The sequence below is a fragment of the Anolis sagrei genome, chromosome 4 (assembly GCF_037176765.1).
Source record: "Anolis sagrei isolate rAnoSag1 chromosome 4, rAnoSag1.mat, whole genome shotgun sequence".
Lineage (NCBI taxonomy): Eukaryota > Metazoa > Chordata > Lepidosauria > Squamata > Dactyloidae > Anolis > Anolis sagrei.
In genome coordinates, this window is record NC_090024.1 from 204,637,097 (window position 1) to 204,660,591 (window position 23,495).

Here is a 23,495-nt window from a genome sequence, read left to right on the forward strand (position 1 = left end):
TAAACATAGATTAGATAATGTGTTTTAAAGATTTCAAAACCTCTTACTGAAGTGGACATCACTGCATCCACTTACCTTTGTGATTGCACTCACAGTGGGCAGCTTCACATACATTCTGTTCCTGCCCCTGGACATGCCCCACTTATCAAGGCTGGACTGTCTCTTATCCCTTACACTCCCAACAGCAGGGGAATGAATACAGCTGCTGCTACTGCCATTCCCAGTCCCTTACTCATCCCCAATCCATGTGGGGTGGTGCCTCATTACATGATTCCACAACCCACTGGTTGAGAGATGCTTGACGTCTTTTCCTTGACTCACTTTGGCATTACAGTGCATGCACATTGCCTGCTTGGAATCGGCTGGATTAAGGTGGAAGTGGCTCCAAGGAGAGGAACAAGCCCTTCCAGGAGCTTGGGGCGGGATGAGTGGAATCGATGGCTGGTAAGGGGCAGGTGCAGCTAGAGATGATAATGATGCAGGGAGGGAATACATCTCCAAATCCACCACAGACACTGATGCTTCCTCCTCCTCCTCCTCCTCCTCCTCCTCCTCCTCCTCCTCCTCCTCCTCCTCCATAAGTTCCACTGACAACTACTGATGGGAATTTGAAATAACGGTAGCAGTGGTATTTTGGAGGCTTCCTCAACAGCCTGAGATTGTGCATCAGCAGCAGACCCAAATGAAATGTTATTGTTGTTCTTTGTACTTTTGGTGGTGTCATGGGAGGATCCAATTGCAGCGACTGATATTCTGGGGAATAAGAAAATGCAGTTGTTGTAGTACTTCCTCTCCCTCTCACTCCCCTGGAAGCCTGGCCAATGGCACTTGACCCTAAGCCAGTACCAGCAGCATGACGGCCTCCAGACCTCATGATTTCTTGTTAATGTTATATATGTTGTTATATGTTTATTAATATATAGCATATACTTTGCATGGCATTAATAAGTTGTACTGCTTTTTTTGGAATTTGGTGGAGGGATAGGCTCAGGCTTCTTGTAAAAGAAATCAGAAGGTCTTACACAGACACACACACACACACGGAAAAGACTAGTAGTTGAGTCAAAAGAACAACAAAAGCACAACGTATCAGTTGTTAAGGAAGCTGAAGCTAGCAGAGGGTCTAGCACATACACACACACAATCTTGGTGGTAAAGGGTAACACAACAGGAACAGGTGGTTTTTTTGTGATTTTTAAATTCACAAAATAGTATTACAAATAGTATTAACAACAGTAATCTTTATGTCCTGATGGAGGTTGGAGTTAGAGAGAGATGATGGGTTCTGTTGGCATGGCAAAGCTTCCACAGACACACAATACTTTTAATATTATTATTATTAAGCATCAACAGCCAAATTATTATTAATAATAAATGAAAATAAGGTGGAGAGATTGCAAAGGATAGAATTGTTAGAGGAAGACTGGTAGAACTTGTGTTGGAGGTGTTTTTTGCTGGTTCAATTCTTTTGAATGGTACAAATAATAACAATAATCTTGTCATCCTGATGGAGGTTGGAGTTAGAGATAGACGCTGGGTTCTGTTGGTTTGGAACAGCTTCCACAGAAATCCAATAGCTTAATTATTTTTAGTAGGTGGCAACAGCCAAACATCATCATCATTATTATTATTATTATTATTATTATTATTATTATTATTATATGAAATTAATGAAATTCCCTATCATTCCCTTGAGGGGATGCTGGGAGAGAAATATAAACAGAGTGAATTTGTGATGAGATTGCAAAGGAAATAAATTATTAGGTATTGGTGATAAGTTTAGGTAAGTAGGTTGGTAGTTTCCAAACACTGCACATCCAACCACCTGCACTTTCCAACTCCCAGTCCAACTCAATAAAGAATCAAGAAAATAAAGGAAAATCAAAAAGATTCAATGCTAGAAGCCAAGCCAAAAGCTAAATATGAGAGTGAGTGGCAAGGCAATTGGCCTGAAGCATCTCTCTCTAGAGCCAGGATGCAATTAAGAAATGGAGGAGGTTGCATCATTAAATATACACAGCTTGTGAAAGACATGTCATGGCTTTCTTCAATTCTGATTGGCCCAACAGGCAGGGCTCACAGTGAAACCCCATACGAGGATGCGACAGCCTCTCCGTGTGCCGCATGATCATGAATAGAGCAGAAGGTAGCCTCAACTGGCAGCCACGTGGTCCATCTCAGTCGGAAAAAAAAAAACATGGTGGCAGAGCCCTTGCTGTTATGGGCATCCAAACAAGCCGAAGAAGCTGAAGGCAAATGGCCAAAATGAATCAGTGCACAAGCCTAGTATGTACATGGTCGGTTCTACACTGCCATGTAATGCTGTTTAAACTGCATTATATGATCAGTACAAAACCATATGATACAGTTCAGTCTGCATTTTACAGTTCTACACCTACCATATAATGCATTTCAAAACAAATTATATAGCAGTGTAGAACCAGCCTATGCCTCAGTAGCTCTAAGATATGTGATAGATACTAAGAAAAGTGAATCTTGAAGTTATTTTGCATTTAAAGTGCATTACTTAATTATAACAGATTAAAACTTGTATGTAGCCTACCATGTTTTGTCACTGGGAGGCAAATGTCCCTATCATTCCCTTGAGGGGATGCTGGGAGAGAAGCCAGAAACAGTAAGGGAGCGAAAAAAATAGAGTGAAAGAAAGGAAGAGAACAGGAAGAGAACTTGAGGAAACAAGAGATGGATAGGAATTTGGCAAAACTAGTATATATAGTATTTCATAATATCTCGAAGAATGTTACTGCATTGAGATTCCTGTAGATCCCGACTGATCACTATTTGACAGGGTTGCAATAGTCAATCAAATAATTGATCAAACAGTTTAATACAATGCTGCAGGGAAAATGCTCTCAATTAACCAGACAGTAGATTGATACAGACCTAGAAATACATTTTTAGACATGGCTTACAAAAATTGCAGCGATATCCTCTACAGCTCAGTTGATTTGATTATACACCTTGAGATCTTCAGATAAAAGTGCAATATAAATATTTTAAGTAATACATACATAAATCTAAGAAGAAAATATCTTCCTTCAGACCTGAATCAACAAATGAACAGTCAATTAAAATCATATGATTAAAATATCTTTAATTGGGTAATAACTGTAGTATTTGGAAACCTGAAACATGTACAGCAACTTCTTTACAAACCAATGTCTTCAAATATGCTGGGCTACAAATCCCAGCATATCCAAAGAACAGGCCAGTAAATATGATTGGTGAAGGCCAGTGTAACGCCTTGATTCAGTCTCTTATCTGCTCAAGATCATTATTGCCTCGACTTTTCTCACAAGACAGTATGTGAAATTAATAGCACTTTGCTTTACCCTGTTCCAAGTGCGTCTGTGATGGCATTTATGTAATAAATTAAAGTGAAGTCACTGCGAATGACTGAGTGTCTTTTCTGGGATAATCTTCAGGTTTCTTTGCTTTTGCCATGTCTTAAACCAATGCACTAATAAAGATAACTAAAAGTTTCTGAGGACCAATATTTTGCTGCAGCACATTCTGGGAATATACTTCTTTTGCCATGACCTACAGTTTGTTTCTATAGGCAAGTGTGTATTCCTAGTGTTTGTTTGTCATGTCTTTGTTTACCAAAAAGCCAGAGTTTCAGGAAACCAAATGGTACACCAGATTCTGGGGGTCCTTCTACACAGCCATATATCCCAGAATAGCAAGGTAGAAAATCCCACATTATCTGAGTGTGGACTCAGATAAACCACTTCAAACCAGATATTGTGGGATTTTCTACCTTGATGTTCTGGGGTATAAAGGGCTGTGTGGAAGGCCCCGCGTGAGTAGGAAGAAAAGCAAAGAAGAGCCTGTCCACACAGCCCTATATCCCAGAATATCAAGGCTGAAAATCCTACAATATCTGCTTTGAACTGGGTTATCTGAGTCTATATATTCCAGTTTAAAGCAGATACTGTGGGATTTTATTCAGTTGTGTGGAAGGGGCTTAAGGCTTCTTCAAGAGATCTAGGGCCCTTCCACACAGCCCTATATCCCAGAGTATCAAGGCAGGAAATCCCACCATTCTGCTTTGAACTGGGTTCTCTGAGTCCACACTCAGATAATGTGGGATTTTCTTCCTTGTTCTTTCTTACTGGGAAACTCTGGTTCTGGGAACAAAATGTAAACATCAGAATATCTTCTCTGCATGCCAAGAAGGAAAGTGAAACATAAAATATGGTATTTGGGTAAGGTGGGGAAAAACAGTACACATCTATTCTGTAATTAGTCAGAAGTGACAGCTGTGAAAATTGAATTAATAAATAAAACTAAACTATTCAAGTGGCAACTTCCACAGAAGCAGAGAACTTATAAGAGCTAGGAAATTTTTCAATTTAAGTCATCCTTGTAAGGTTGAACAAGTAATGTATTGTCATTATTTATAATGAAGTAACTCATTCTGTTTCTCTTGGCATTTAGAATAGATAATGACATAAAATGCCCCCTAAAATGCTTTTACCCCACTATAGTATGGGCTCAGGTTCACAGGGGTTATGCTCCTGAACTGGTGGATATGTGAAACTGTGGATAATAACAAACCATAATGAAACGAAGAACTACTGGCCCAAGAATGTCATAAACTCTGCTCTTCCAGGTGTTTTGGACTAGAAATCCCAGCCTGTTTACTAGCTGATGGGGAGCTGAAGTCCAAAACATCTGGAGAAGTACAGTTTGAGAAACTGTCACAGACCAAACTTTGGTCCTCCAGGTGTTTGAGCTTCAGCTCCCATAATTCCAAACAGCTGGCAAACTGGCTGGGATTTCAGAGACTTGTAGTCCAAAACAACTGGAGGACCAACTACTCTCATAGTTGCATGCTGAAGCACAGAGAAAATGCCTAGAAGAAAGAAATATGTGAATACCAGTTGCATAGAAAAAAACACTTTAGGATTTTTTCTTTTTGCTTAGTCTACAATAGGTATGGAATTATGAACAATTTACACATTGCTTCTCCAAAACAATGTCTTTATATAAATATTCTAGGGAGCTTACCCATAGCTTTCATAAAATGTAAGGCCATTGCAATTATTAGTTCATTAACTATACACTGAAAAGACCATCTCCTCTTTTTTAAACTTAAAAATACCTGTCCAGAATGTAGGGCATACTGAACATATGTTGACTTTAGCCTAAATGCAACCTGACAGCAACAGAAATATCAAGGTGTTAGGGTTTCAAAAGAAAAGGTTCCCTAAATAGTTATAGGATGGCAGCACTAAAAAAAAAAAAATCTTGAGATGGGGTTGGAACTTGCACTTGACTGCAATGAAAAGTGCAATCTAGTTCAGTGTTATTAGGTCTGGGTTTTTTTAACCTGTTTATTTGTTTTGTTCTATTAGAAATGTAATACAATGGTCTGGTTGCCCCTGACACAATCAATCAATCAATCAATCAATCAATAAATAAATAAACAAACTCTGTGGGACAATAGTGGAAGTTTTAGGCACCTTCCACACTGCCCCTTTATCTCAGGGTCTGATTCCAGATTATCTACTTATCTGGCAGTGTGGACTCATATCATCCAGTTTATAACAGAAACCTGGGATCAGATCCTGGGATAAAGGGCATGTCTGGAAGGGCCCTGGGATCAGATCTTGGAATAAAGGGCAGTGTAGAAAGGCCCTTAGATGTCATAAAGCTACTTAAAGGGTCAGATTAGATGTGTAATGGGAATGTGCATGCCTTGTGTTAACACATTTTCTTTCTCACAATAGAGTTTCTTCAAAGTTTTGTGCTTTAGCAGTCAGATTTGCAAATTAAGATCAAGTTTGCATCCTGGTGACCAGTTACAACACAAACCACCTTAAATGTAAAACGAACAGTTGAAGATAATCACACCCTATGATGAGCAGATGTTTGTCACCATTTGAAGAAGCACCTTTATTAAATTCAGGCATACCTTGGGTCCCTTCCACACAGCTGAATAAAATCCCACATTATCTGCTTTGAACTGGGATATATGGCAGTGTGGACTCAGATATCCTAGTTCAAAGCAGATATTGAGATCAAGGGATTTTCTGCCTTGATATTCTGGGTTATATGGCTGTGTAACAAAATCCTCTGATAAAGAAACACCTTTTAAAAAGTGTTTTAATAGGAGTCCAGTCCCCCTTTCTTGTCTTTTATCTAGCTGGAGATGGGGTTTTTTTGGGAGGAGGTTGGGTTTTTTTTTTTGGTGGGGGGTGGGGGAAGGATAGTGAAGAAGGGTGTGCCATGTTTGGTTGGAGCATCATGTCTACAATAAAAATACAATAAAATTGATCTTGGAAAGAATGGAATTATACTCTCAGTACTGTAGTTATGTGTGCTTCCTTACAACAGGCAAGGTAATGAGTTGCCTCCAGAATTACTTAGGGCCTTCCACACAGTCATATAACCCAGAATATCAAGGCAGATAATCCACTATATCTTCTTTGAACAGGGATATCAGAGCCCACATATAATTCAGTTCAATATGGATTTTATACAGCTTTGTGGAAGGGGCATTACTGAGCATGTGTGAAGAGCAAAATAGAAAGGGTGGGGGGAACATGTCGAAAAAGTCATAGAATATCATAAGAAAAAAAGCTGTTGAAAAGAAGTCATCACTGGGTCCATTTTGAAAGAAGTCGTCAAGTGGTCTCTAGAAAGTTCAAAGGGTTTTTGTTTATGTGCAAAGGCCTACCTTACTTTCTTGTTACGTTTCACATGGGTATATATTTAGTTTTACATAAAAGGTTTCCTATAACATGTTGAACTGCTCTTCTTTTTTGTGGCATATGCTTTCAAGCAAGTCTTTCTACCTCTAGTAACAAAGTTTCTGTTAAAGACATAAAGCTATTTTATATATCAGTCTACATGTACCAAACACAATATTCATTACTGTAAGTCAAAGAAGAAAAAGGCAGTCCTTGTTTTCAACCAGTGATGTCTGAATTCTGTATATATGACTATGTTTGACCATTTCTACATGTGCCTTGAAGCTATTGCCTTGGATAAAGGTTGTGGGATGATGATCAGATTTTGGCTTCTAGCTCTGCCTCCCAGCACATTTCTATATATGCTTCCTAAATAGCAAGACCTACTACATTCAGTTGGGTTTACTTACACATAAGTGTATACTGCATTGCTGCCATTTCCCACAAATCTGGATATTCTGATATGAGTATGATTCTTCATTTGACCTCTAATCATGGGAACAGATGACAATAGAATACAAGGGCAGCTAGAGGACAGCCTGCATTGCAAAAATAAGAAATTCTGGAGATGTGTTGACTATTCATGGAAATATTACATCCTGCAGTGCATGAGGTCTATAGGGACTTGGTGTGTACAATAGGGGATAGCTCTTTAAAATGATACATTGCAGCACTAAAGGACAGCAGAGTCTTTTTGTCTCTGACCTGAATTTTAGATTAAAGGCTTCCTGTATACCTAGACAGACACTATATATTTTAACCGTGTTGTTGTAAAGGTGCTTAATGAATAAAACTGTTGTTGTTGCTGTTTGCACAATCAGAAGCACATAAGGAATTCTGAAAGAGAAAGATCTTTTTTCCTCCTGGAACATACAGTGAAGGCCAAAACCCATGTTGCATTTAATGTTAGATAATGATCTCTTCTTCTATGCATAGTATTAATAAAGGGGAATGCTTTGCAGCAGAGATAAAAGGGATGCTGCTTAACTTTTCTCAGACAGCCCAAATCTCTCTGAAACTTCCTCCACCAAGCTGCTTTTATTCATGCCAGCATGGCTCCAGACTCATGTTTAGCATGGAATAAGGTGGCAGAAAATTACAGAAAGCAGTAATAGTGAAAGTCTCTGAGTAACTCCATTATTTTGGTATCTTTTTGCAGGATGAGTCTATACTGGCTAGTAAAGTCATGCTACCCCTCTATTCTGCTTTGGTTAGACCACACCTGGAATATTGTGTTCAATTCTGGGCACCACAATTCAAGAGAGATATTGACAAGCTGGAATGTGTCCAGAGGAGAGCGACTAAAATGATAAAAGGTCTGGAGAACAAGCCCTATGAGGAGCGGCTTAAGGAGCTGGGCATGTTTAGCCTGAAGAAGAGAAGGCTGAGAGGGGATATGATAGCCATGTATAAATATGTGAGAGGAAGCCACAGAGAGGAGGGAGCAAGCTTGTTTTCTGCTTCCCTGGAGACTAGGACGTGGAACAATGGCTTCAAACTACAAGAGAGGAGATTCCATCTGAACATGAGGAAGAACTTCCTGACTGTGAGAGCCATTCAGCAGTGGAACTCTCTGCCCCGGAGTGTGGTGGAGGCTCCTTCTTTGGAAGCTTTTAAACAGAGGCTGGATGGCCATCTGTCAGGGGTGATTTGAATGCAATATTCCTGCTTCTTGGCAAGGGGTTGGACTGGATGTCCCATGAGGTCTCTTCCAACTCTTTGATTCTATGATTCTATGAAATCTGTGGCCAGTCCAGATCAGAAATGTTTCAAACTGGCACCAGTGGTGTCCACATGTACCCTGCTAAACCTGATGCATCACCACAGAGTCCACCTGGGCCAAGACTGCATCAACCTTGCTGGATCATCACCTCAACTTTTGTGTCACAATGGCCGCTCCCAGCCTCCTGTCCATCATCAGCAGAGGTGTCTTCATGTTCAAGGAGGAGGAAGCAACTGATCTCCCGGTCCTTTTTCTAGTTGTGCAGGCTCACATGGACCTCTGTTGCCTTCTGGGACCATTGATGGTGGCAACATGAGCCCGGTCCATCCCCTTTTCCCTGCACTAATGACTGGAAGGAAAATATGTTGGTGACAGTAGCGGTGGACTGGTCTGAGTCAGAACCATTCCAGTTGTCCACACTGCCCCAAAGTCTTGGTATACACCCGAATGTCCTGAAAACTTCCCATTTGCTTGAAACAAGATGAAAATATAGGAATGGCATGAGTCTGTATTTTCACCTCAGTGTCTGATGCCTTTTCTCACTGCTTTTCATGTTGTCATTTCCATCTTCTTTTGTTTTCCTCCCATTACCTCTTTAGAAGTTATTTTCTCCAGAATAATAGATTTTCTGTTCTGGAAACAGCTAAATTGGGGTTTGTTCAAAAACTAAATAATGAAAGGAAAGACCAAATGACACCCAAATAGCCAAATAGCACCTTTTCTCTTCAAAGGAAGAGGGCAAATACAAACATGTATTTTGAACATCAGAGCAGGAACAATTTATAGGCAATCTGGAGTGAAGATTCCTCAAGCAAGGAAAGGGTTAAGAATTCCTCCTTGTCACCTTTCCTCTTCTCATAATTTATTCCTGAAACAACTGTTCAGTTGACTGACTATTACAGAGTTTCTATGCAATATACTTACAGCTTGTCTTTTAACCTCATATGAGAGTTGAAGGACAAATAGATAAACTTACCACTGCCTTGTGAAAAAGCAACTTTATGCATAACCAAAGCTCATTGTTTAGGCATTTGCACAAAGACAGGTGTAATTCTCTGTTGTTGTGGTGGTGTGCCTTCAAGTGAATATGCAGAACAATGGCTTCAAACTACAAGAAAGGAGTTTCCATATGAACATAAGGAAGAACTTCCTGACAGTGAGAGCCATTCAGCAGTGGAACTCTCTGCTCTGGAGTGTGGTGGAGGCTTCTTCTTTGGAAGCTTTTAAACAAAGGCTGGATGGTCATCTGTCGGAGGTGCTTTGAATGCAATTTTCCTGCTTCTTGGCAGGGCGTTGGACTGGATGGCCCATGAGGTCTCTTCCAACTCTATGTTTCTATGATTATATGATTTCTGGCTTATGGGGATCCTAAGGTGAAACTATCAGAGGCTTTCTGGGATTGAGAGGTTTTTATCTCAATCCCAGATAGGTTTTCATTACCAGGCAGGGATCTGATCCTTGGTCTCCAGAGTCTAGCACTCAAATCACGATGCTGCTGCTTCTGCTCTACTTTTCAATTTCCTCCATGACAGCATTACAATGGGCCTCAGTTCAGAAATTTTGCTTTATTGTTATTAAATATGTGAAGGATCAGGAAGCCAGCATAGTGCTGAATGCTGTTCCAGAACTGGACTTAATATGTACAAGGCAGATGAAGCTAGTTACTGATATACACTACTTTTCGATGCTTTTATTGCTGTGTTCAGTCTCTATTAAAGTTCAGTCCATTAGAGATATTTGGGACAATATCTTCCCAAGCAATGTTTAAGTAATCTCTATGTTGTTTCCAAAATTATGTGCAAAATCACAGAAGCCTTGAGGATTTTCCAAATGGGTTATTTTCGTGTAAAACTTCAAAACAATTCCCGTTCCCCAATAAGGTCCCATCCACACCACAAATCCCCATTGTAGCTCCTGAGTATTAGCCATTCCTGGTTCCCACTTATTCCTTCTTCTCTGCAGTTTGTTGCTGATGAAAGATGTTGTGAGGAGTTTGGATGCTCTGTTCTTTTTTGTCTCCATCTTCCAGAAGTATCTATGCTTCTTGGAAAAGCTTCTCAATGTCTTGGGAGGAAGGGAGGCAAAACCAACACTGTCCATTTTCTCTCTGCCCTCCAACAAACTCTTTTGAAGAATCCATCCAATGCCTCCTTAGAAGGAGCTACATGAAAGCCTTGCTTTGAACTGTCTCATCACATTTTAACCTAAATGAGTTCTACAGGATGTCTTTAAATTAAATTCAAAAAGTTTCAGAATTTGGCAAGGGTGTTGCCTGGAGGGTCTGGGAAAATACACTTTCAATTATGGATGGTATTTTAATGAGTATTCACTTCCATAATGAGATATGTATGCTGCGGGCAGAGGAAAATTCCTCTCTCATACAGTTCCTACACGGCACAAGAACATAGGCATGTAGGAATATCAGTGTGCCTTTGCCCCACAAATATTTTCTCACACATTTGCTGTGATGATATAGCAGTGGAATAGCTAACAATTATGTCAAAGACAAATACTCACCAGCAATTTGAGGTCTTGGCGTGTGAAATCACAACTTGAGCTGTAAGTAAATGGAAAGGGATTAGAATAACATCTGTTTCAGCTTCAAGATAGCTGGCAAAACAGATACACGCAATTAAGAATTTTCTGATGAGTACAAAGTTCAACAAACAACCTGAGTTTATAATGTTCTTCCTGTAGGTGTAAACATTCATTCGCTACAGCATGTTGTACATTCTAAAATTATAAACATATTATCTAGAAATAGACTTTATTTCTGATGCACCTAGATCAAATCAATTGGTAAAGAAAATGTGAAACATATAGTCTATCTAACAGAGCAATATTTTCCGCAGGGAAATCATGTGATCCAAGCATGCGTTAAAAAAGAAATACCTCTTAGATCAATATCTTAATTAAGAGGTACCATTTCTATAACTACAATGGATGCTGTTTATCAACCCTATTTTAACTGACATCTCTAAGAAAAGTTAAAGCCAAAATATCTGACACATTATTCATATAAATAGCTATTTACAATAATTTCATTGCATCTATTTTGATTTTTTAAATTGTTTCCCTCTGGGATCCTATATCTGTGTAAAAACTGCTGTTTAGTTGCTTTATTCAGCTATTATATAGAAAGAACTGGGTGAGGGAGGGAATTCTAGCGAATGTTCTTGGCCAATGCTCTTCAATATGGTAGTCTATGGATGCTCCAAGCCTCCAGCTGTCAGTCCATAGTGAGTTTCTGAGAAAGATGCAGTTGTAGTCCATGGGCACAAATATGATACCAATTACTGGGAAATTAGAAAAGAAAATTGCAGGTCATCCACATTAAAGAAGCAGAAGTCTAAGGCCCCTTCTACACCACTGAATAAAACACCACATTATCTGCTTCGAACTGGAATATATCACAGTGTGGACTCAGGGCCCTTCCACACAGTCCAATATCACAGAATATCATTGCAGAAAATCACACAATATCTGCTTTGAATTGGGTTATCTGAGTTCACACTGCCACATATTCCAGTTCAAAGAAGAAAATGTGGGATTTTATTCAGCTGTGTGGAAGGGGCCTTAACTAACTCAGTTCAAACCAGATATTATGGGGTGTTTTTGCCTTGATATTCTGTGTTATATGGGTGTGTGGAAGGGCCCTAAGCTGTGCATTGGCACATATATAGACTACATAAATTCTAAACCATGTTATTCTTAGTATTTTTTATTACTGGTGGCAACAAAGCACTTGAGATCTGTGTGTAGCGATAATACCATGAGATGAAGCTGCATTCAAGTTGCTCTTGGAATATTTTTATATCGAGAAATGTACGAACAGATTCTATAGTATAGGAACAGGAGTGCTTATGTTAAAAAAAATAAAATATTGGTTTTTGGAGAACAAGGTTCTCACCTAGTGCTGTAAGACTCGCATGATTTCCTCTGAATAACACCTTGATGACTTGCCACTAAACTGTCACATATTGTAATCTCCCTTTCGTGTTTTTTGTTCAAGGATGACTGCAAACACCAGGTTGCTCTAAGCCCACCAATTCTTGAACAACAATACATGTTTTCAACTTAAAAGTTCTAAAAAGGTTTTTGTGGCTGTAGCTGCACCAATGAATAGTTTGTGCACAAAAATCTCACTACTATGCAGATCCACATTTTAAATGCCACCCAGGAGACCAGACCTGAGTCACATATTTTATTCACTACTGTCAAGTCAGCTTTGACTTATGTCTCGCTATAAATGAGAGACCTTCAAGTCACCCTGCCATCAACACCCCTGTTCAGGTCATGAAAACCTTGATTGAGTCTATCAATCCAGAATGTGGTTTTCCTCTTCTCCTATTCTCTTCTACGGGGCCTTCCACACAGCCATATAACCCATAATATCAAAGCAGATAATCCACAATATCTACTTTGAACTGGGTATCTGAGTCCACACTGCTATATAATCCAATACAAAGCAGACACTCTGGGACTTTATACAGCTGTGTGGAAGGGAGCAAAGAAAACTGCTGCACAAGTACAATAACTTTTTTTGTGTCAGGAGCAACTTGAGAAACTGCAAGTTGCTTCTGGTGTGAAAGAATTGGCCACCTGCAAGGATGTTGCCCAGAGGACGGCAGGATATTTTTGGATGTTTTACCATCCTTGTGGGAGGCTTCTTCCATGTCCCCACATGGGGAGCCGGAGCTGACAGAGGGAGTTCTTTCTGGATTTGAACCTGCGCTCATCTACGCTCTCTCTGGATTTGAACCTGCGACCTGTCAGTCTTCAGTCCTTCCGGCACAAGGGTTTAACCCATTGCGCCACTGGGGGCTCCTTCAACTCAGTAACAGAACTCCAGTTATTTGATGCCCAACTATTTATCTTTGAGAAGAACACAGAGCACTTACACTTGCAATTTCTTCTCAGTGTAAGTCCAATAATGGTGTCTTTTCTTAGAAGAAAGCACCAAGCCATTTTTCCAGTGTATGCAAATTGCATTTTGCAGAATTGTGCAAAGCTTTTGAAAAATGGGTGCACGTCCCCTCCAACTGAAACAGAGACTGAAACTATTTGGAAGGAAATGTACAAATTGTGCTGTACTAGATTAAGATTTGCAGTGTTTTGAATGGCCTGAAGGGGAAAAAAAGCTGCTGACTCAAGTTTGTTTCCAGGTCAATCAAAGGCAACCTGATTCCATAACTGCAAGAAGCAATCTGGGTCAGAAAGGGGGTAGTGAGGGGGGGGGGGTGAACAAAAACAATGTGAAGGCAGTGTATGTATACTGTTGAAATGGCTTAGCGTAGCTGAACTCAGGCTAATACAATATCCTTGAAAACAGGACATTCGTAGCTTAAATTAACTAACTGAATGGGGTGTCCCAAATGATTTTGCACCTGAATAACAGAAAATGAGACAAGCATGTCTCTCCAACAACACCATGAATTGCTCAATGGGAAAGGGCCTTGTATTATGTACCTAATTTGTTGTTTTCTTTTTAATGGCTGTGTTTTAATTTTATTATTTTAATTGCATTTTAAAATGTTTTGTTGTATTAAATTTTCTAAGCCACCTTACAAAAGGCAGGATATAAATATAATGATAGTACCGGTGGGTGTTACCTTTCTGTGGTAGTGGGATTGGGTACTCCTGTGAGACAAGATGCTATGCGTGAATTATGATACAGAACCAATTGAACCTACTCCCAGTACTGGTTCAGCCATTGCCCGAGAAATTACTATGTCAGATGTTGACAAAAAGACACAGGTTTTGGTAGCTTTTGCTACTTAATCAGAGCAAGAGACTGTGTAAGAAATGGACAGAAGCAGGTAAACAGATTAGTAATGGAATGCTAGTACAATGCAAACTCATCAGTCTGAGGTCACAAAAGAGAATGTACACTATCTGGAGAGAAGTATTTCCCTAGAGATATATGTAACAGACCAGCAATTATGCAATCCAAGATGATACATTATCCAGAATAAACTATTTTTAAATATAGAACTTGAAGAACCTGCAAGCAAAGATCAATAAAGGAGAAGAACAAATTGGCAGAAATAAAGAGAAATCAATGGAAACTGCTAACTTAGAGAAGAATGCATCTGAACCACTAGCTGAAAAGGGGCTAGTACTAAGTTTTTTAAAAAATAAAGAGATATGGAAAAGAAATAAATGCTATTTTTTTACTCAAAATGACAAAAGGCTACCAAACCTAAATCTGAAACAGGTTATTAAAGATGTCAACCTGGCAGTTCTTGTAATTCCAATGGTTACTCAAGATACAAACCGATTGCTGCCTAATGGCATAGTGTGAATAGTAAGAAGAGAATTAGGATGTGAGACTGATGAACCAAACAACAACAGAAGGTGGAAAACCAAAATAGAAAATCAATATACATTAAAACTTGATAAATCAGGAAAGATGTCAGTACTTTAAAAACTTTGAGCATGAAAGTTTTTAAAATTCTGCAACTGAGCCAGGCTGGTCTTTGATATCAGGCTTCTTCAGGCTTCTACTCCCATTGAGCTGCTGTTTTCCCCAAAGGATTGGAACTATGTTGTCAGCCCAGAAAGACCCAAGCAGTTGGTTTGAAATGGCTGTTCTTCTCATCCCAGACCAGTGGTCCGCGAGAAGGCCTTACTGGTACATTATTTAAACTTATGTTTATTCATATCATGATCTGATCACCATGCTCAGTATATCCCATATGCATGGGGGTATTGGGGTAACGATACAAAAGGTTTGCTAGGGTAGACCCTCTTTCACTCAGACTCAGCCCCCCCTCCCGAACCAAACTCAGCCCCCCCCCCTCGAAACAAAATCCTGGCTATGGACCTGTCCCAGACCATCACATTCTTTAGTGGGAAGGATAAACAGAGGCTATGTACCGGCTATGACCTTTCTCAGACAGAGATAACTTAGGTACTGTAGCCCATGCCCTGATAACCTCTTGATTAGATTACTATAATGTGCTCTAGTTGGACCTGCTCTTGATGACAACTGGGAAACTGAAAAATGGAGCAGCTCAACTGCTGACTAGAAAAAAAAATCCAAGAAGTCAAAGTGAATTCCAAGAATGAACCTCAAATAAGTAAATGTTAGTTGCTGGAGAACTTCGGTTCAATAAATTAAGGCAACAAACAATACATTTATATATGTGTGTATCCAAAAATAAGTCCCAGGAAGTTAAATGGTTGAGCAGGGGTTCAAACCCTGGTCTAATGCTACACTCAAAGCACTGCATCATTCTTGCTCTTTGTTTGAAAATTAACTCCATCAAAATCAGCAAGATTTATTTCAGGCAAAATATGTTTCTGGGAAGCATAAGTGAAATAAACCAAGGAATAAACTGAAATATCTCTCCCCAATATATACCTTTCTGAAACTGAACGTTGGACAAAGCTAACTCTTTGTACCTATCCCCAGGACCACCCATTGTTTTGTGACATTGATCCCACTATTTTTCCTCCTATTAGCTGCAATATGACATCAGTTTGGTCAGGAGCCAAGTAATTTTAGAAAAACACTTAATCAGCACTGCAGCCTGAATTAGATCCGGTTCACAAAAGGATAGCACACTCAAATACGTGGAACTGTGTGTGTGTGTGTGTGTGTGTAGGCCGTCTCCCTGGGCTCCTGCTCAGCATGCTGCTTTATTTATTATTCATTTCAAAACGTAACCCCCTCCACCTCAATTCCTTCCTATCTATCACCAGAATAACTAAGAGGTACTAGCTCAAACATTAAAGCAGTAGCCTTAGATGTGCTTGGGAGATATCAATAAGTGTTGTTATTAAACACAGAGAAAATATAAAGGGAACTAAAAACAAATTTGCCTTAGTTTATCCTTCTCCTAAGGGAACTCAAATATGATACAGTGTGTTGAACAGGGCAGCAAGCTTTCATTGAAGAACCACTGTAATCAACAAACTGAGGCTGTAACACTACACACACTTTGGTGGCAGGAAGAAATCAGTGGGACTTGCTCCTGCATAAACATGAGGAGAATCATGCTCAAAAGCCTTAAAATCACACATCATCAATTGCCTCTGATTATTCTTTGGGATTGAAAATGATCAGTGACTGTGGTACATTTCTTTCCAGAAAGCTATCCCTAACATAACTTGGGAAGGTTACTTTTGGGGGCAATACAGCTGTCCCTCCACATCTTCATTTTGACTTTTGTTGATTTTATTATTTATGGATTTGATTAGAATGTTCTCTTGGGATTCCCTAGGTTGCTCAGTGTGAGTCTATGGTCAACTTCCTCCAGTCATGCTGGATTTCTATGTTCAGATTCTGTGTTCTATGATCCAGCAGGCATTGACTGGAGCGCTATGCTGGAAGACACAGAAATTCATAGAGATGTGTACTCTGTGGTTAATTTTTTTTTTGTGGTTTTGCATTTTCATGGAGGTCCTGTGCACCTAATTCCAGCAAATGGGAAGGGTTGGCTGTAATACTGAGAATCTGCCCAAGGTTGCTTGGGGATTTTCAGAACTGTAGCCCAGAAGAGTAATCCTTTCAGGTTTTGGTAGTGCCTATAACAGAACGTTACTCCCATCTGTTGATCTCTCTTGTCCTGATTTATGTCCTTAACCTGGTACATTGACAATTCATTTGTAGAAAAAAAAACTATCCAGTGAATTATTTGTCAACAACATGTAACACAAATGATAATGTTAAAGCCTTACAATGCTTCTGATACATGTATGGAATGAATAATACAAGATTGTCAAAATTTCTGAGACATCCCAGCATGCTGGGTATATTTTCTTTGTGGTTTGCTCCAATACTCTGCAATAAGGACAGGGCTGGCTCTACCATTAGGGACAGTAAGAAAATTAGATTTTGGAGAGAGATCCGAATCCCATGAACTCTCTGATTTTGTTTTTAGACAGAGCAGTGTATTTCACACAAACTACCCAATAAATAGCCTTTTGCTGTCCTAAGTGTAGCAAAGGATGCTTCCCTAATGCTAGTGATTAAATACTGAAGTAGAACTTGATCATTCAGTCAGCTTCTACATGTGCACCAGGAAATATACTATTTTGTCCTTCAGCTCTGACAAAAAATGTCTTTTTCCGGCCTTGAATATAAGCATGCCCCTGAGATCCAATTAATTTTCTATCCGGAGGTGACCTTGGAGGCCAAATGAAAAATGGAACTGTTATGCAGCATGAGGAGATTAGGAGATGATGCCGTTTAAGAACTCACTAACAGTTTTGACGGACAGGATGGTTCTCAGCTCTTGACCACCCTTGATCCTTCTTCTTACTGCACTCACTATAGAGCAGACTCTATCCTCATAATTGAAATCTTTTCCCGGCTAATCACAGGGAGACGATGGGTTGCAATCTACTGCTGGAGGTTTAAGAAAGCAATTGAAGCAAGGAGTCTGCAATCTACCTTTTCTTTTATCAAAAACTGTCTCCACAGGTCCAACCCACCTTTAAAGCAACGCCTACACCTTGAGAACAGTCTTGGTGAAAGGCTTGGCAGAATCAATACTAAAGCTCTCTGGGATCCAGGGATGAAAATGCAATTGAAGTATCATCTGGCTAGGGAGCTCCTAGCCAAGTCCAGATTACGTGCACTGAAGTTACATCTCACTCTCAAAAAGAGATCTTCAGTATCTTAGGTGTACATGTGCGTGTGCGTGTGTGTTCGTGTGTGTTCATCAAATGCTATTTCAGAATCTTTTGTTGCATTGTTAAGCAGTGTTTTTAGTATGTCTGGACAGGAGGAAACAAAGACAAATAAAATCACACTGTGCCTAGCAATTGATTCCTTTTGCAATTCAGTAATGACAGTAAAGAAACCATTATAGTACCATTTGTGGGCAGCAAAGAGTAGTGGCATCCTCATACATATCACCAGTTCATCCACATATGTCTCACATCCATCACATCACCAGTTTTCAAACTCCTACCGCATCGCCATAATTATTTAATTTTTGTCTGTTAACAATGTGAGTCTTTTGTCTATATTAGATGTGGTGGAGCAAGTCACATTTATTTCTTTATGTGCCCCATTTGTACCCAAAGAGAAGGACAGCCCTAGACAGGGTTAGGTAATGTTATTATGTGGCAAATGCCATGAGGCCACAGGAGCTCCTTATTTGTTCCTTCTAAGACACTGGCCATTCCCTTCACTGGGCAGGCAGAGGGTCCTTTTACACTGCCATATTTCTGCTTTGAACTGGATTGTATGGCAGTGTAGAAGGGACCATTGCTGCATGAACATACAGCCCATCACCACACTCCCTAAATTATCTTGTTTGAAAATTGTGGTTGAGGACCCTATGCCATTGTCAGCATGGAAAAAAGGTCAATCTGCTGGGCAAGTTGCCATCTGTACATGCAATAGAGACAGATGCTGTACTATCCTTTGCTTCATGCAGCAAAAAAGTGTACATGCTAATTTTAAAAATCAATACTTGTCCTCCCATATTTTATCCCTACATCTAATTTTTTAGTTAATTTTCTCCTAGGCTTGCTCACTTTTGGGGATCATTGCCTAACTGGGTGGAAAGCATGTGGGGGATGGTAAAGTGATTTGAAGGGCTTTTCATATAGGCTCATGTTTATAATCATACAAGTAGCTTATGGTGAGTGCATGTATTTATACAGCAAGAAGCAAAATTCATTTTTTAAAAAATTATTGTTTTTCAGCCTGCCTTTTTCTAACATGGGACCAAAGGTAACTTATATCAAAATTAAAAGAAGATAGAGCTAAAATTTATTATTATTTATTTATCTACTGCATCTATATGCCGCTTTTCCCACCGGGGGGACTCAAAGCTGTTTACAAAATAATAATGGCAAAATTTAATGCCTAACATACATATAAAACCAAATTAGAAAATCTAAACAAGAAACATTCATTAAAATCAATAAGACCATTAAACATAAAATATAACAACATTGAGATAGAAAGATATAGAATTAAAAACACCTGACATAAACATTAAAATCACATGATCCAAAACTGTAGATTGAATACACACATATCTGTTAGGGCTGGGCGGTTTCATTTCGTTAATTCGTAATTCGTTAAAAATTCATTATTTTTTTTTATAACGAAGCGATAACGAACCATTCTGGAGCAACTTAAAAACGAAATGAATTTTTTAATTCGTTTTGTAAATGCTTCGGATTCATTATGTATTCGTTTCGTTATCGGTTTGAGGTCATTTCGTTATTATTTCCGCATGTCTGGGGCAAGTTTTATAGTTGTTTTTTGTTTAATTAGTGAAAAAAAATATAATATCACACCAACAGTCAACAACAGAGGGAGAGGGAAGCTTCAGAAGTTCCCCCTGTCCCATTTGGAGGTTTTTTAGCGTATTGCGCGGTCGCGTCCGCCATTAACGAATCAATTTGTTATTGTTTCGTATTTGTTTCATTAATGTTTCGTAATTATTTTAACATTTACGAAATTTCGTAAATATCGAACTTTTTAAAAGAAAAAATTCGGAATTCTTTTAAATATCGAAACGCAAAAACCCCCAAAAAACGAATCGATTTTAGAAACAAATTTTTCCGTTGTTACCCAGGCCTAATATCTGTAATACATTTTCTATTATTTATGTGCTATTTCTTTATTTCTTTATTTCAGACATTTATATCCCGTCCTTCTCGACCTCCGAGGAGGGACTCAGAACAGCTTCCAAACAGGCAACAATTCAATGCCAAGCATGAGATTTTTAAAAAGCATGATAGTTTAAAAATATACATTAGAACTAGCTCGCCAGATTAAAATCACAATATTTAAATCATCATCCAAACCAGTCCAAGTACAGTCCAATAAAATAGATAGACAAGAGATATTAATAATAACCAGTATACATGAATTGATAGAAAACAATTTATCACATTTATCACAAACCTCTTACCACACACATAGAATTACATGATACACATAAAACCAGATGATAAAAAGTTCAAAAACACAAGTAAACTATTGTAGTAAAACAGCATTAATTTTAAAAGCATTTAAAACATTAAAGAAAAAGAACACAGCAGATACACACCCACACACAGTAAAAAATACTCCTTTGCACAACTAATTAATCATCAATTGTCTGTTTAATTGGGAAAGAAGAGCAGTAAGAAGACCAGCCTATCCTCTTATGGAAGGAAATTCAAGAGTCTAGGAGCAGCCACCAAAAAGGCCCTTTTCTGTATCTTCATCAGACAGGCCTGTGGCAGAGGTGAGGCCCATAGACAGTCCTTCTCTTAGGATCTTAAAATTAAGGCACATTCATATTGAATAGTCTGGATGTAAACCATAAACATTGTCCCAGATTCAGATTCCTAAAGAGATTTTTGTTTCATCACTCAGTGACTCTTCCAAAACACAGTTCAGCACTCTAACCACTGCACCATACCACAAGCAGTGTCATACTTCCTTTCATCTGTTCCAAATCTGCCGTCATTTAGTTTTTGTGGGTGACAATCAGTTTCAAAAATCTGTATGATTAGCAAGATAGACTCTTGTAGCATCAGTGCTATGGAGTTGCAGATAGAACCAAACCCTTCAGTTGAGCCACACAAAGAGGAAATTCAGTGGTTTGAGATTCAGGAGGCTTGACTCATTTGTTGCTTCTGATGTTTGCTCTGTGTTCATTTGATGATCCAATCGGGCATTAATTACTTACTTTGTGTGCTCAAATTCTTGTCTTCAGCATGTTTACTTGCTGGCTGAGAATTTTCATGTTTCATCAGAAGGGGGATTTATTTGGTTCCATTCCCTATTGAAGAAGACAGAGGAAAAGACTTGTAGCTGTTGACAGTTCTTCTTAAATTGCAGTTCTTTGGGGCAAATGTTGCCATGGAAAGAACAGAGAGTGAAAAGAAAAGGCAGAAATCATGGCATCTTTCTCATCATTCTTCCACTTGGATTCTCTTTTCCTCATTCTTCTGTCTTTTCATTTTATTATTTTTTCAAACTGTTCATTTTTTTTCCTGGTCACCAAAGAGCCAGCTGCTTGATGGATACACCTGTCACTGAACGAAGAAACAGGTCCACTGGGATGGCTGCTGTTGCTGAGCCAATGTTTTTTCAGCCTACTTTCTCTGGCTACTTCTGGATGTCATATTTTGGAGAAATGTAGGAGGTTGCAGTAATAATGAGACATTGCTGATGCCTTGCCCAGCGGTAGGGACATATTCAGAACCAAATTAAAATTTTCACCACAGGTTTCTCCCTCTCTCCTTTCTGTACAATGGGTTCCAGAAAAAACAAGTACAGTCCTGCCTGCATATTCTCAGTATTTGGAAAACATATGCCAGTTTAATGTTTTTAAATATTTGAATTTGTTAACCCAACCCCCACTGGGTTGCAGCATATACCAGGAGGCTCTCTCTACACAAACAGAAACCCTTGAAAAGTGGGAATTCTCTTTACACACAGAGGGAGCCCCCTGAGTGCATGGTATGTGGGCAGAACCTTCTGCAACAATCCTACGTATTTATTAGAATATCTGAAATGAGCTGGACATTATCCATGTCTCTTACTTTGAGTTAATATCCCTCTTTTTATCCTTGTTTAAATCTTTCAAAAACTCACTTTATATCTGCTTTTGTCTGTCTGTGAGCACATATTTGATGTACTGCTCCCCTCACTCCCTTTGAAAGGAACATAATTCCTTAAACAAATCTATAGATGTCGAATATTCTATGGATAACCTCTATAACATTGCATAATTGCAACACTGAATCAAAGAGCTTATGCTTGAGCACTTTAATTTTAAGGCATATGCATTATTAAGATCCTTCACAGGGGTATCTGGAATAGAGAAGGATGGGCATTAATCACTAGGAACATTAATGTAACTGCTGTAATAGAACTAGAAAACTCCTTCTCTCTCATGTGTAGCTTTTTCACACCAACATAAATGTTGACATTGGATGAGAAATCTTTACAAGCAAAGAAACTCTCAGCTCCAACAAGCATTATGAATTCATGCAGTTCTATTGAAGACTATACCGTATGAGTATATGAAAAATTGAATTAAGAAATTGGAAAGACAGACACTGAGATTGCTTATAGCAGGGGCATGTGTACTGACCAAAAAAGAAACCAGGGTTAAGTCAAATAACTGGCATTGGAGACAAAAGCAAGATTGTGATTTTCAGTGTGATTCAGTGTGGTATGACTATGTTTCAAAGCTACGTTTCAGGCATTTTTATTGAGCTGTGGGTTTTTATGCATAAAGGATTTTAAAAGGATTTCATTATTTGTATTTCCCCCAATTGTGATTAGAATAATACAATTCCTAAATTATCATTTACTGTTATAATTTTAATACCCCACAAGGCACAATGTCAGAAAATGTGAAGCAAAGTGCCTCTATAAGGGCAGCCATCCAGCCATTTCTCCTGACCCCTCTCTTCAAGCTTTACCTCTTGTTCACTTAGTGCTGCCAAATGTAGAGGAGGACCTTATCCCATTTCCCTTGCTGAAGAAAAGCTCAATTCCTAATTCAATCGGGTTATGTGCATGGAATTCAGGGCATATTTGGCAATCTTGCTTTTTTTGCCTCAAGCAGCAAAATGTGGCCTTTTGCTGAGCTCATGTGTAAATAATCTCACAAAGCCATTGACGTTTCGACTGGCAAAGGAAAGCCCATTACTTGTTTAGTAATAGTTGGTATGGCTGAAAAAACAGAGAGAAGCTAGGAATGGAAAATGGTTCAGAACCTTGGATAGCTCATTGGAATGCCATGATGTTGGGTTTCCCTTCTCTCCTCCATTATTAACCAAGCACCTTTGAATGAGAATATGTCTCTCAAGCATCTGATATTGAAGTGGTTGTTACTGTACTCCCCTGAGTCCTGACACTGCACAGTGAAGGCAACTATACCCCTGGGCATGATGCCACAAACATTTATAAGACCATTCAATTTTTTTCATGACTGAAGCCACTTGGTACCTCTTAAAGAAGGAATTGGTTTGTCATGACTATAAGTCATTAAAAGTTTGGTTGTTACTGTTTATTCATTCAGTTGCTTCCAAGTCTTCATGACCTCATTGACCAGCCCATGCCAGAGCCTCCT

General features: G+C 39.0%; 1 protein-coding gene across 5 annotated transcripts in view; it reads right to left on the minus strand.

Annotated features, from left to right (window-relative positions):
• Window positions 1-23,495, minus strand: part of SYT2 (synaptotagmin 2) — a 198,694-nt gene that overhangs the window by 105,067 nt on the left and 70,132 nt on the right. For 3 of the 5 annotated variants that reach the window (XM_060772523.2, XM_060772519.2, XM_067468110.1), the window contains one exon: window positions 10,960-10,999. The exons of 1 other annotated variant lie outside the window; for it this stretch is intronic. The gene's annotated coding sequence lies outside the window, so the exon portion shown is untranslated. Of the gene's footprint in view, window positions 1-75; window positions 148-10,959; window positions 11,000-23,495 lie in introns of those variants that run through there. One more of the 5 variants, XM_067468111.1, reaches the window with a different exon arrangement.